Source organism: Egretta garzetta, unplaced genomic scaffold, assembly GCF_000687185.1.
Source record: "Egretta garzetta isolate BGI_Z169 unplaced genomic scaffold, ASM68718v1 scaffold615, whole genome shotgun sequence".
In the NCBI taxonomy this organism is placed as follows: Eukaryota; Metazoa; Chordata; class Aves; order Pelecaniformes; family Ardeidae; genus Egretta; species Egretta garzetta.
In genome coordinates, this window is record NW_009259857.1 from 1518761 (window position 1) to 1532904 (window position 14144).

A 14144-nucleotide genomic window follows, 5' to 3' on the forward strand; every position below is an offset into this window, starting at 1 on the left:
AAAACTCCTGGGAGTGTCAAATGGCGTACTTTGTTAATTGGCTTCCCTTCCCTGTCCTAGGAGTAGCAGAGGATTTTATCATCATGGAGGATGGAGTTAGAAGAGAACTTGCTTTAGCTGTTAATGCTGAACTCTTGCACTTGCCAGCAAGTTACTTAAGTTTTTAGTGCATACAACAATGTTGTAACAAAATGTTTTATGGTTATTAAGTGCTGCAACATCACTCTGAGCAGGTTTGTCGCATTAGTGCCATCTCCTCACAAAGCCTTTCTAAGGTACCTGATGCTGTGCTGCTATTTTTGACCTGTGTCTATTTTCCCCCCTTAAAATCTTCCCTGCTCCTTTTAATGTACAAAATAATAAAATGGCAAATTATGTGAATTGTATTACAAAATTTTCCCAGTTGCTTTAGGTATGCCTGTACTGTGTAGCACACCATAACATAGGGACACCTGAACTACTACTACAGAATGGGGCTGACAAGGAATCACAGGTAAAATAATGGTCTTCCATCTCATGGCAGGTGCAGCATTTCACCGAGGTACCTAGTTGTTTGCCAGGTCCAACAGTGAACAGTGCTGGTTTTGCTGCCTCTGCCACCTGCTTTGGGTTAGCTGGAGAATTTTGTCATGATGGATTCATGGAGTCATGCTAAAGTGAGCTCAGACTCAGTGTTCCTTGTTGGCTTGTGGGTGGCCACTTGCAAATTCTAAGATAAATATTTTATAACTCTGAAAAAAGAGGCAGAAAAACTAGGGGAGAGGCCAGGGAAAGCTAGGTGTATTCAGTAGCTTCACAGTTGCTCATCTGGGTTGGAGCCAACGTAACTTAGTTCTTATTCCCCTGCTGTAATGATGAGAAATCTCTTAGTTCCTCGGATGGATGCGCTTGCTGATCACAGGCTGTCAGTGTGTTAATTACTGGGCTTGCACTTTCTCAGTGAGTATCATTTAATTGGGAAGATGATGCTTGTTTAAGCTTAATGCTGTGTGTTGATTTCTAGTTTGCGACAGCTCCTTTTCCAGGAGCTATTGAAAAGATTTCTTAGGTTTTTGAAAGTCCAGTTGTCATAGGAGTGACGGCTCATCCATTTCAAAATGGCAAAGCTCTGTGATTTTATCATCACATTTATAGTCTAACTTTTTTCCTTTTCACTTTACCTAGTGAAAGAACAGCTTTGGTGTTGAAGAGAAACCTTGGAAAGGAATGGGCCCTGTTCTCTCGAAGCTGTTTGCCCTGATCCCAGGAATGCTGTAGAGGTGAGTGACGTGGATGCTTAAGAGCTTTTGTAGAAATTGCCTTTTGATTTGTAATTGGCATACTCTTCAATAAATTCTGTGTGAAGCAGTTCATTTGCCTGTCACAGAATGAGAGTTAATTCAGGCACTGTCAGAACACAGTCAGTTTAAAATTGCTCTACCCAAACAAAATCTAGGGCTTTGTTTATCTGTGTAGATAGGTGCTGTAGAAGTACATAGCTGCGTGGTTACAGTTGTGTGGTGCTGCGCATGCTCAGAGTCAAGCTGCATTAAACTTGGAGGTTTTAACTGGCATGTTTAAAAAAAAGAAGGTGAGAATGATGATAGCCCGTGAGATACATGATTATTTTTTGAGCTTTTCAAGTCTCTCATTCTTACTTTGAGAGAAGAATACTCCTGTTCTTCAGTAGAGTGACAGGCTGGGAGAGGTCCATTCTGTATCCACACAAAGGTAATGTTATCTCTACTTTTGCCTCCAGTGACTTGTATTTTGGTTTTACAGCCAAGTTTCTTTGGATTTTGTACAAGCTGAGTAGACTGCTTGCTGTGAGTGGTTTTCCCAATAACTACATAGTCCTGCTACAAATATTATGGCCTACAAGAGGTTTCCTCGTGCAAGTAGAATATTCAGTCTAGTTTACTTTCACATTTTTTGTGAAGTTAAAGAGAATTAAGTGGATCTATCACCCAATGGATTTCTTCTTAACTAGTGAAGTCAAAAAAGCTTGTATAACTATCAAACTCAGAAATGCTTTGTTTTGCTGATGAAAAATGAACGTAGCAAGTAACATTTGATGAAGTGGGGGGAAGAGAGAGGTGTGCTCCTAAGCAAAGAAGTGAATTTCGATAGGATCAGTTGAGTTAACAACCTATTAAACCTGTCTGGTTATTGTAAAAGATTTCTAATCTTCGTTAGCTTGCTTTAAAAGCATAGATGTGTGTGGTGTGGCTACTGAAGAGTAATGTCCAAGCTTTGTTAGGACACCATTTAACATATAGAGCCTTTTGGAGCAAAACCAAAAAAGAACACAGTGGGGAAAAATACTGCAGCATGTCACAGACACAGAAAGTGAAGAGGTGACCCAGTGGAAAAAGACCTGTTAGTACAAGGAAATACTCTTGGCGTCACTCTTTGAGGCGCGTAGAGCTTAACAACTGTTCTTGTAAGTGGTGCCATTTTTCATGGAGAGCTTTAGTTATTCATACATTCTCACCATCTTTATCTTATCTGGCATAAGATGGAGAGTTGTAAAATGCTCAAGGGAAGCTATCACTTCTAATTTAACAAAAGAACACAGAAAGACAAAAAAAAAACCCAAACACATCCTTCCATATGAAATCCTGCATTCCAACATCAGCACCTTCATTCTAGCTCTGTGCTGCTTCTTTAGTCTGCAATGTTTTATTCATTAATAAAAAAAAAAAAATCTGTCAACAAGAGGGTCTGATAGAAATATGCCTTTTTTTTTTTTTACTTCCATAGAAAATACCGTGCTCTCTTCTACCTATTGTGTTTAGATTTTTTAAAAAAATATATTCTACTTTATGGAGAATAAAAAAAAGATTAAAGGCTCATCTCCTCTCTCATTAAGTCTCCCTCTTGACTTAGTAAAAGCCGTCAGTTTCAAGCAGACGGTTTCATGAATCTGTGAAGATTGTCTTAGGTAGTATCATGATTTGCTGTTCAGATACTTACGTAGGAAATACTTCCTTGGCACTGTATGCAGCCTGTTCTTCCAGTTCTGAGGACATGCAAGAACTGGCAGAGCTTATTAGCTTGGGTTTAGTGCTGCTGTGGTTATATTCCTTTCAGACCTGAGCCTGCTGTATTTGATTCGGTCAGGCTCTCTGTTGGGGCCATGTTGAGTTTCTTTCCAGCTGTGGCATGACTTACCTGAAGCTACACGGATAACAGTAAAAGTCATGATGCAGATTATAAACACATAGAAGATAATGAGATAAGGGAAGACAGCCAACCAACATGAATTTGTCAAGGAGAAAATTACATCAAAGCTGATTAGTTTGCTTCCTTGACAGATGAATTGGATCAGTGCATAAGGGAGGGAAGGGACAGAAGTGATAAAACTTGAGCTGTATAAGGTTTTGAAAGATATTCTTTTGAATGTAATACATGTAGTGATTTTTTGAAAAATGGATCTTCCTTAAATCACTGTACTGCAGGAGCAGAATTTATTAAAAATGGTTCAGTGGAGCAGTTAACAGGGGTTCAGGATCACCTGGAAAGGCATTTGAAGTACACTTGCTTACTAGGTTGCCATGCCTGGATTTGTCAGTAATGGCATCTGTGATTTAGATGATGGAGTAGAGTCTACTTACAAAATGTGCAGATGGTGTCAGTCTGGGAGTAGATGGTATGGGCACCACAAAGGGTTTATATTAAGGTGTTTGACTTTGTAATTGGAGTAAGCCAAGTCTTTGTGTGTGTTCATTTGACCTGACTCATGCAATGTTTATTTGTTATACCACAGTAACTCAGTGTATATAACCTAAGTATATTGTGCTTGCTGAGTTGGATGGCCTCTTCCAACACTCTCTTGTTTGTGATACTTTTCTATCCTTTAGTAAAATTACAGCACTGAAACCTAGTACTTGAATGGAAGTGGCTGTTGCCTTAAAAAATGGTGTATCTGGATTTGAGGTCTTGGGTCACCACTGAGTTATACATGTAGAAGGTTAGCAACGCTCTTGGAAAGTCCCAGGATTTTTCTTTTGTGCTGGTGGGGAGCAGAAAGTTAGGCACTGTGGAGTAGGCAGCTGCTCTTCCAGACTTCTAGAAGGCAGTGCCACTTCCCTGCCTTTCTACCAGTGGCATAGCAAACAGGTCCAGTTAGGCAGCTAACACTAGGGCTGCCTCCCTCTGGTCTCCTCATGCAGCTAAAGCAGCTCATGCGGACTCTGAAAGCAGGCTGCTTCTGCAGCCCCTCTTCTCCTTTTGCATTTTTGTGTGCACAGTCCAAAACATACACTGCTGTCTGAGGAGCTGCTTGAGGTTCAGGAAGGGTGGAGGGGTGGGGGGCGAGGAGAGGCAGTGCTTGAGGTGCTCGTGATGTGGATTATTGTTTGGCTTGTTGAAGATGTACATGACGGGAAAATAACTTCTGTATCCTTTTTGCTAGGTTGCTGGAGGAGTTATCAGTGCTTCCATCAGCACCTCAAGCGTTTTCCCTTGTGGGACTTTGCCCTAATGTTTGTTTATTTGTGGTAGTTGTAAGAGTAGGGAGGAGTGACCATATTTTTTAAGAGCTTTTGTAGAATAAGATATGAAATGTGGACATAATTGTTGTCTGGGGTGGTGTTAGAGAAGTCTGACGTACTGCTTTGTTTTAAGCTCCCTGTGATAGGGAGGGATGTTCGCGTGCCGTGCTTCTGCATACACAATGCACTTCCCGTAGTTCAGGTTATTGTGAAAGATGAATTTCTTGGCTCCCTTAGAGGTAAGCACCAATATTTCACACTGGGTCAATAATTTTTGCAAGCAGTAGATTAATGCCTGAAACTCCCTTTGACATGTTCCCGTCTATTGGTGATGCTACTGCGCTTTCAGTAGGTGGATTAAAACCAGGCCGCTATTCCTGACTGAGTGGACGTGTCATTTATTTTCCTGGTGCCTTGATTTTATTATCTGTCAAACGTGTGTGGGAGAGCCCTTTGAGAAGTGTTGTAAAACATCTGTGAAACGTAGTGAGGGAAAAAAAAAAAATCTCTGTTGAGGTTAATTCTATGGAGATGCTGCTCTCCGGTTCTGTAATCCGTACTCCTGTTTTCCTGACTTCTTGGGAGTATGGCTCTTGCTCTGGTATCCTAGCAAATGTTTTTCTAGCAAAACTACATATTAAGTTGATAATAGATACACCTTAGCAGCAGAGACCTGGTGCACCAGTGGTGTAATTGGAATAGCAAGAAAGCTGTGAATGTTTTGTGCCCCATCTTATGTCCCAAGTAGAGGGTACTGGAAGAGCTGCTACTGATAAGTGATAGTCTGTGAAAGGCAAGACTTAGGTAGTCCATTGGAAAGACTCTAGGTCTGATGAATTGAAACAAACTGGAGGCACAGTAAACCCAGTTTTTGAGCTTTCTCTTGTTTGACTATAACTTCAAAAAGCTGCCTGGGAGAAATCGCAAAGGCATGTTCCTGTAGATGCAGGAATAACTGTTCAAAGTGCTGGAAGATGAAATTCTGATGTGCAGCAATTTTTATAACTGAGGAAATAACAGTGGAGAAGTGGGCTGCCACCTGGCTGTATTGCAGCAAGAGTTTGTTAGAAATACTGTTTACTCTCCAGTGTTGTTAAAAGGTCACTTTTAAAAAAAAAAAAAAAAAAAAAAAAAGACAAAAAAAGTCACCCCTCTGACTCCACGAGAGAAGTGCTAGCAAGAGGCTACTACTCTCTGCTTTGGTCTGTGGTTCAGGATGATGAAACTTTCCTGTGGTAGAGATAGATATCTTACTACATCTTCAATTTAGTCCTCTAATATGGAAGCCTTGCACAAATACTTCCTCTAATAGGGAATGTACAGCTCCTGTGAAAGGCCCTGTGCCTTACATCGAAGTGCATCTTTGCCAGTAAGTTGATTTTGTTGCTTCTGTGCAATTTGTCAGAGTTGAACTGGTCACTCAACTTAATGATGCCATCTCTTGAACTTGGTGACAAGAGTGTGATGGCGCTGTGACTGTGCAGTGCATGCAGGATACACTCTTGTGCCAAAAGCTGTTGTTATCCAGATGGGTTGTGGCAATGTGTGTGCCTGTTTGTATGTACATTTTATGTAATACGTAACAGTGCTTGAATAGATCCCTTTACTTCAGGTACCTGTATATTACTATCTCTCTGAGCTCTGTGTAAATTACTCAGCTTTTAGAACATCTTTTATTTGTTCAAATAACAGCTATTGTCAAACAAGCCCAAACACCTTCCTCTTCATCTCGCTCCTTGTTCCCAGATTGAGCAACCTGCAGCACATACTAGAGGGAACATCTGCAAATTCTGACAGAGAAGTAAAATCAAATTAAAGAAAGGAATGTATGGTAAAAGTGTAAAGGAATATATGGATGTATAAGAGAAGAAGACTTTGCTGTGGTACTATTGTTGCAAGTAAATCTTAGCATTGAGCATGTATTTACCTAATTTTTTAATGTGTTTTTGTTTGGCAACATATTGCTGGGTTTCACTCTGTTTATTGCATTGTGTTTGTGTTTAAAAATAAACAACAGTAGTTATCCCCATTCTGTGCACTGCTTATGGGCAAAGCTTAAAAGGGACACAAAACTAGAGAAAAGGGGTAGGGCTGAAAAAGTCACATCTTCTTACTTGTAGAGATCAAGTTCTTTCCCTACATCCAGAAATAGCCGAGCACTCTGCAGGATGTCCAGGTTAGTCCACACACTTAACTTTCACAGAAGCACTGCAGAAGCCAGGACTTGTAACAAATAACTAGTAATTTCTGTAGCTGTAAATGGCATCACAATGCATTTGATACATAATTTCTGTCTTGTCTTTTTTTTTTTTTTTTTGCCTGTTGATGTTTTTTCCTTCATCAGGAAAGAATATTTCCTTAGTGTGTGTATTGTATGTACGTGTAGATTAATCAGAAGGGAGAATGGGAATAAACTGTTTAGTAGTTGTGCTTTTACTATGTGAATGTTCAGGCTCTTTTCTGGGATAAATTTAGTTGAAAAGCAGTGACCGCTGTAGTCAGTTGAGCATCCGTCTGTGGCACTGAGAAAATTTTTTTTCAGAGAGCTGCAGCTTCAATCCTAATTTGTTTTCTGTACCTTTGGTTATTACTTGAAAAGGGGCTAGTATAGTGGTGAGACGTAACATGCAAGTAACCATAGTTATTGATAATGGATTTCCTTGGGAAGTCCCACCGCTTCTGAATAGTTGCTATTAAAACAAAACACCTGGCAGTGTTGATCTGAACTAGCTGTTCTATATTCTATGGTGCTGTGCATGAAAATAGCATTGCAAGCTAGAATAGTAAACTGTTAAAAAAAAGAAAAAAAAAAGGCAGAAAAGTTAGAGTTAGGAAAACCCATATTGCATCTGATCTGGATTGTGGTAAGAAGTGTCTCTTGTACACCTTTTATTTTTCCAGAATAATTAGTTCAGTTTTAATGGAAATTTAAACAATTTTACTTTTCTGTGATGTAAGAAAAGCAGGAAAAATGTCATCCGACAAATTAATTTGCTGTGATACATCATTCTCATTTGCAGTGACTGTGTTGCAGACGAGATGTCTTTTTACTTGAGCACACAGTTTTTTGTCTTGTTCTGCTGCTTATGGAATTTTGATTTATTTTTGTAAAGCAGCTGTATCAGTTACCGTGGCCTGCGTGTTGTAAGGCAGAAGGAGGAATCCCTTCCCTTCAGCATGGCAGTGCCTCCCCTTCCTGCATCCCCGTGCTTGCCAGGAGGGACCAGCTGCGCCCCACAATCAAACCAGCCTGGGCGCTGGTACGGCCGGCGCTGCGGGATGGCGGCGCAAAGCTCGGGACGTCCGCCTGACTGCCAGGAGGATGTTTACTGACGGTGGGCTGGCAGTGGCTTGTAGGCAGAGGAACTTGCCATCTCCTGTTACTAATATCTTACAAGGAGAGGATTTGAAAGCGAAGATGCTTGCACTGAACTTGAAGAATTTGAGGTAGGATGAGACCTAAATGAATATAAACTACTTGTGTTTCTTTGTATAATACTCCCCTCCCCCCGGACTAACATTTAATTAGATGTCTAGCTTCTGTGAAGTTGTGCTGCTTGTTGTCAGACTCTTCTGGAGTTGTACTTGCTGTTGTAAAGAGAAACTAAACTGAATGACAAGCTGAGATTAGTCAAAATATAGTGATATTTTGAATAATGTAAGTAATGTTACTGGGGCTAATTTTCTGTGTTTAGGATGTTGGCTGTGTGGAAATAAGTGAAAAATAGGTAGATTAGATTTGTCATTCCACCTAAGGAAGAAAATAATTGATTTTAGTCTGTCATGTGCCTAGTTTTCAAAATACAGCCAATACAATCCTGTTCTCAAGGGCAGTAGCTCTGCTGTGAAGCAAGCTTGTTATTGACTTATATTAGACAACATTCTTGAAAATGTTACAAAGTTGGAGAAGAACCCATCATATTAAAATAGTAATTTGCCTGTCTGAGTGCTATAGGCTTCATTTTTTTTCTCTGTGAATAAGAGAAGCTCACTTTTGGGGGATTTCTAGCTGTCCTATTTAATCTTGCAGTATACTGCGTAGACTTTTGTCGAGAAAGCATTTGTTCACTGTAAAATACAACTTTCATTTTGGTTTTACTGCCAAGCAGGAGTAGAACATGGGTAATGTAGAGGAAAACAAAAATAGTTTTGAAAGTGATTATGGTAAATAATACATACACTAACCCCATTACTGGCAACAAAAAGTAAGCTAAATAAGCATGGATTTTTTTTAAAACTTTGCAGCTTTGTTATGAGAGACACTAACTTTAATGTTCAAGAATATCTACACCCACTCCAGTCATTTAATAAGCATGCTAGTGAACACTAGAAAAATATTTTCAGCAGCGCTAAATACTTGATTGAAGAACTGGGGAGAACTGGAAGAATGCATTCACTTGTTGAGCAAGTAATATTGCTTTAAAAGTCTGCAGTTTGTCTGCTTTGTAGGTTTGTGTTTGTGGGTTTTTGGTTTGGAGTTTGTTTGGTGTGGAGTGTTTGGAGTTTTTTTTCTTTTTGTGTTTCATCCTTCATCTGATATGTTCACTGCTGCGGGATGGAAATCTTGTGGCTCTGATGGGGTACTTCTGTACTTCTAAATCAGAAGAACTGTATCCTGCCTTGGTTCTGTCCCACTCTTCCTCTGCAAGCATGGTAGACCTCTTGACAGACTACCTGGTCATCTGGGAGCAACAGTGTCTCTTGCATGTTAGTAGGGAGCTAGAGCTGTTTTCTGTAAGGAAAGATACAGAGTCGGCTGTTTTGTCCATACTCTTCACTTGCTGCGAGGCTCCTGAGGAGTATCTCCACGTGCAGTGTGCCCAAGTGAAAGAGCAAGAGGAAACAGCCTCAAGTTGCACAAGGGGAAGTTTAGATTGGTCATTAGGAGAAATGTCTTCACTGAAAGGGTTGTCAGGCATTGGAACAGGCTGCCCAGGGAAGTGGTTGGGTCCCCATCCCTGGAGGTATTTAAAAGACCTTTAGATGTGGCACTTAGGGACGTGGTTTATGAAGGTCTTTTCCAACCTAAATGATTCTGTGCTGTATGGTGTGCGGCACTTGGTTCCAGTGGAGCTCAGTGGATGTCTTTGGACTGTCCTAGTTTCAATGTAGGGGAACCCCATCGTAAGAAAAGTCAGTTCAAGAGTAGCCCATTAAATACCATTGTCCATGGTGCCCAGCTTCTCCGTGGTGTGTATGGAGGGGCCTTTGCCTGGGGATGTGCAGGGGGTGGTCAAGTTCATCAGCTTCCCGTTGGGTACAAACACACAGTGGAATAATGCAGTAGCTGAAATAATTCCGATACCATCTAAAAGGCAGTAGTGGTATGTATGCAAGTATTTCTACTGCTTTTCTAGACATCTCTGCTCTGAATTGCTAATTAATTAGGTCTTGGGCTGTTTTGTTTTGTTTTGCGCTTAGGAATACTATGAACATGCAACTTAAAAGGTTGTGATTGTTTACCCTTATTTACTTCGCATCGCTTCAGACATAAACAAGTGTTTGTGCCCAGGGTTTAATGCTGATTTTATTGCTGATACACTGCTCTTTCTGTTGCATTCTTTCTGACTAGATGGTAGCAGAGAGGAATTTTATTACATCAGCCAAGCATGTACTGGTAGGATCATTTTGTTGGTTTTCTTATTCAGTTTGTTAGAAACAAGGGCAGCTCTATGGAGACAAATTTTACAGGTAATGGGCTGCTCTTTCATATGTAAATTTCCAAAAGGATGAAGAAATGTTCTTTTTTGGGTATATTAATGGCTGTTTTACATGGCTGGAGGAAGTTCATGCTTTAGCTTGCTGTTGGGAAGAAAAACCACTACCACCACCACCACCACAACAGCAAACGGGGACCCACTTTGCGTAATACCAAACTCCTTTAAAAGAAATCTGGTGGCTTTTATAGCTAAATATCAGAGCTGTGCTTAGACTCACTATTGTTATTAATGAATATGCTGTTCGGGGCCACCATGTTCAGTGCGTGGCCTTGCTGCTTAGATGCAACAGCCCTGTGCCCTGTTCCAAGTTCCCTGCTACTTGGGAAGGCAAACACACCAAAGCACTCTTCTCCGTTCCTAATAATGGCTCATTGTTTCATTGTTGATTCTGCTAGAATAACTTTTCTAGGAAGGCTTTTTTACTTTGCTTTTTTACTGCTAATGCAAGAGCCCCCCTCTGGAACAGTTTTTTTTTTTCCTGTGCCTTTGTTGATGTCTGCATACCAACCAAGCACACACGCTTAGCTCTTCAGGTCCCAGATTATTTTGCTTGTTTGTTTGTTTGTTATTTTGTTATTTTTGTTCATGTAAAAAACCCCCCTTTTTTTGTTTTTACAGGGGCTTCGTAGCAGCATTTCTTCTCCTGAATGGTGTGGTTTAGTCATTGCCATGCAGTTCAGGTTGGCAAAGTAAAATTTCAGTTCTGCTCTATTCCCAACGGGCTGTAACTGGCATTCTGTTTGTCCAATTAATGCAAATCAGTTTATTCAGGCCTTCTGAAAACAAAACAAAAAACCCAGAAAAACGGCATTCAAAGATACTAAAGATATTTTACCATGGAACATAGCAAGAACTCATGAATTAGAATTTGCTCTCCAAAAATATTGAGGAAGCAAATAGCCCATTCTGTTTTGGTTTGGGTTTTTTTTTTAACCAGTTGTTACCTATCTCTATAGTATTCAGCCAACTTTTCCTGACACTGCATAGATTAGTTGTTTTATAAGCTTTTGGTGTAATGTTCTGGTTCTGAATAATCTATTGATTCCTCCACTTCAGATGATTTTGCTGAGGTGTGCAGATGTTCCTGAGATGTTTCAATTCTTCCAGTGCATGTTCAAAACTAGAATGATGTTTCAGTACTTGCTTTCCTCCAATGTGTTTTTCAGCTGTAGGAGTTGTACTGAGATTTGCAGGATAGTTTGAGTTTGCTTTTCTGTTGTCTTGCCAGCTGGCAGGTGTGAACGGGGATCATTCACACCTGCAAGAGTGTCCAGTTACAAAGTTCCAGATTAACACTAATCTGGTAAATTTTAGTTTCCAAAAGTAATCTGCTGTGTTTATAATGTATGCAAACTGAGAACATTGAAAAGCAGAACTTTTATTCTCTCATTCTGAAATTTGTTAACTTACTAGGCACAATTTTCTTATAAGTGAGCGTTCCAAAAACACATGTCACTAGGGAAATTTCTCTTATTTTTGTTGTTATCTTTTGTGTCTGTGCTCCAGCCAGTTTGGACTTTCCTTCTGCCTGTCAGGATTTTTTGCGTTGCACGCATTTTTGTCTCCTCAGTTACCACATTTCTCTGGTAAATAGTGTCCTTTGCACTTCTTGAAGGAGAGGAGGAATTGTACACCAGAACTAGTTCAGATGTTGTTGCAATCAGGGCTGGATTGCCACCTTGAGACCACACTGGAACAGGTCAAAGGAGTGGAAAAAATGCCATAGAGGTATGACTGCACAAGCATGAGCAAATAGTTTCTCGGAGCCTGAATGTCTGTGAATGAACCACGTGAACGTGCTAACGCAGGTCTCTCCTTTCTAACATAATACCTATATAGAGCCACTACTTTGATCTTTACTGTAACCAGTGATTAGGGTTAATGAAACATCGTAAGATTTTTTTTTTTTTTTTCTTTTTCCTGGAGTGACCATTCCTCATCTCCTAAAATTGAAAGGCTTCTTTTACACGTGAAGAGTTTTATTTGGTCCTCAGCCCTGCAATGGCTTGCACGAATGATGTAAAACCTTCTTCTGGTATACATACTACCTTTTCTCTCCAACCTAAGGAGATACAATGGAGCAAACAGTTTGGAATTTCAGACTTCATTCACGGGTAGCAAATCTGAACTGGTTTTTGGAGATTAGATCTGTGTTTACATGCAGATGAGGTGATTAAAGGCTTTGCATTGAAATGCACAGATGAAGCTGTGTAGAACCCAGCAGTTAAAAGTGTATTTTGGGTAGCCTTAGGGATGGACTGTATTTCTTGGACTTATATTGTGAAGAGACGAAGGACTGTCTATACTGTTACAGGTACCTCAAAGATTAGGTTTTCTGCACCTCTTAGTTGGACATTGATGCGATATTTATTACATGCTATTTGGCTTTTGAAATGTGAAAATTACTCCTGAAATTTCCCTGACCTTTTTCAGAAGCCACTTTTAAACAAGTGGTGGGTGTCTATTCAAGTGCTTACAAAAGCAGAATTACATTTTGGTTCTTGGGGTAGTGTGTAGTAATCCAAGACAAAATGAGAATTCTTCTGTCATTTTAGTTGAAAAAGATGTAGGGTAAAATATGCAAAGGCAGAAGCCTTAAATGAATATGTGTGGTCAGCCTAAATGGCCTATATTTGGGCTTTCTGGCAGTTTGCTTTGTGAGCATCTGCAATTCTTTAGCTTGATTATTATTAGTTTATTACTGAGCTGAAAAATGGGAGTCCTTAAGTCTTGTTAAAGGCTTGCTTAAAGAAAAGTAGTGCTAAGAATTGGTTTCCTGCTGGTGACAGATCCTAATGTGTGCTAAATAAAGATGTAGGAAGCAATTCGGTCAGCATCCAGCCAAAAATCACATTCTAGATGCTATGTGGACAGTCGTGCTCCTGCTAGGAAAAGGCAGCACACGTGCCTGCTTCCTCATGCGCTGTCTCTGCTCTCTGTAAAACTGACTTGTAGCTCTTTCCTGTTTGATAAAGCTCTGAGTTTTGAGCACCATCCCAAAATAGCTATGAACAGTAGCTTTAATCACATCGTTTACCTCCACGTGTGCATCGGTAGGCCTTCATGCTAGGTAACTGTTGTTCTGTGCTATTGCACTAAAAAATAAAGGTGAAGTAGGCTGTTGAGTTGCAAGGGCATAATGGATGGTGTGTCTGCACTTGAGATCTTAAGGCTTTCTGTGCTTTTTCTGTACGGAAATAGAAGCGAAGAAAATTGATGTAAGGTGAACTGTGGTTTGGAGAAGTACTATATATTATTTTCAGCTGTGGTTTTAATACTTTGTTTCATGAACTTTATGTTTCAAAGGTGGCAGAAGAGATTGTTTTACCTTGGAAATATTTTATTAAAGTACTGGAAATAATTTTAGGAAATAAGATTTTGTGGTTATTAATTAAAGAATTGGAAAATGCGATGATAGGGCTATCATAGACATAGGCTATATACTAGTCAGTCAGGAAAAAAATAGGCTATATGCAGAAGTAAAAAGCAGTACTTTATTTTCTTACTTGAACAAAATGAGTGCAGAACCTTGATATAACTGAAGTTCATTTTCATTTAAGCTAATACCAAATAAGAAATACATGCATTATTATTCTTTAGCAAGACACCTTTCCTCCGTCCCTGCAGCATAGGTCAAAAGTATCACTGTTATTTAATTGTGTCCTTCTTTTTCACTGAATATAAAACATTAACCTTCAAGAGGGTACAAACCACAGGAAATCTACTCTATCAGCACTTGCTATTATGTGTCATTATCATGAATAATTTGTGGGAAATGGACCTAGAAAGAAGAATGATAGTCTGTGTTTTATATCTGTATCTTTCTCATTAACCAGTTATTTAAGTTCTTCATATTTGTTGAAGTATTAAGAATATTTGTTTGCAGTGATGTCAAGGCGTTATGGTCAGACTGAGCATAAGAATAGCATTTCTAATGTTGCAAGTAACA

At 39.7% G+C, this 14144-nt stretch overlaps 1 protein-coding gene across 5 annotated transcripts in view; it reads left to right on the forward strand.

Annotated features, from left to right (window-relative positions):
- The first annotated feature begins 1164 nt into the window (after positions 1 to 1164).
- Positions 1165 to 14144, forward strand: part of WDFY3 (WD repeat and FYVE domain containing 3) — a 141774-nt gene continuing 128794 nt past the window's right edge. For all 5 annotated transcript variants that reach the window (XM_035895518.1, XM_035895519.1, XM_035895520.1 and 2 more), the window contains exon 1: positions 1165 to 1259. The gene's annotated coding sequence lies outside the window, so the exon portion shown is untranslated. The remainder of the gene's footprint in view (positions 1260 to 14144) is intronic.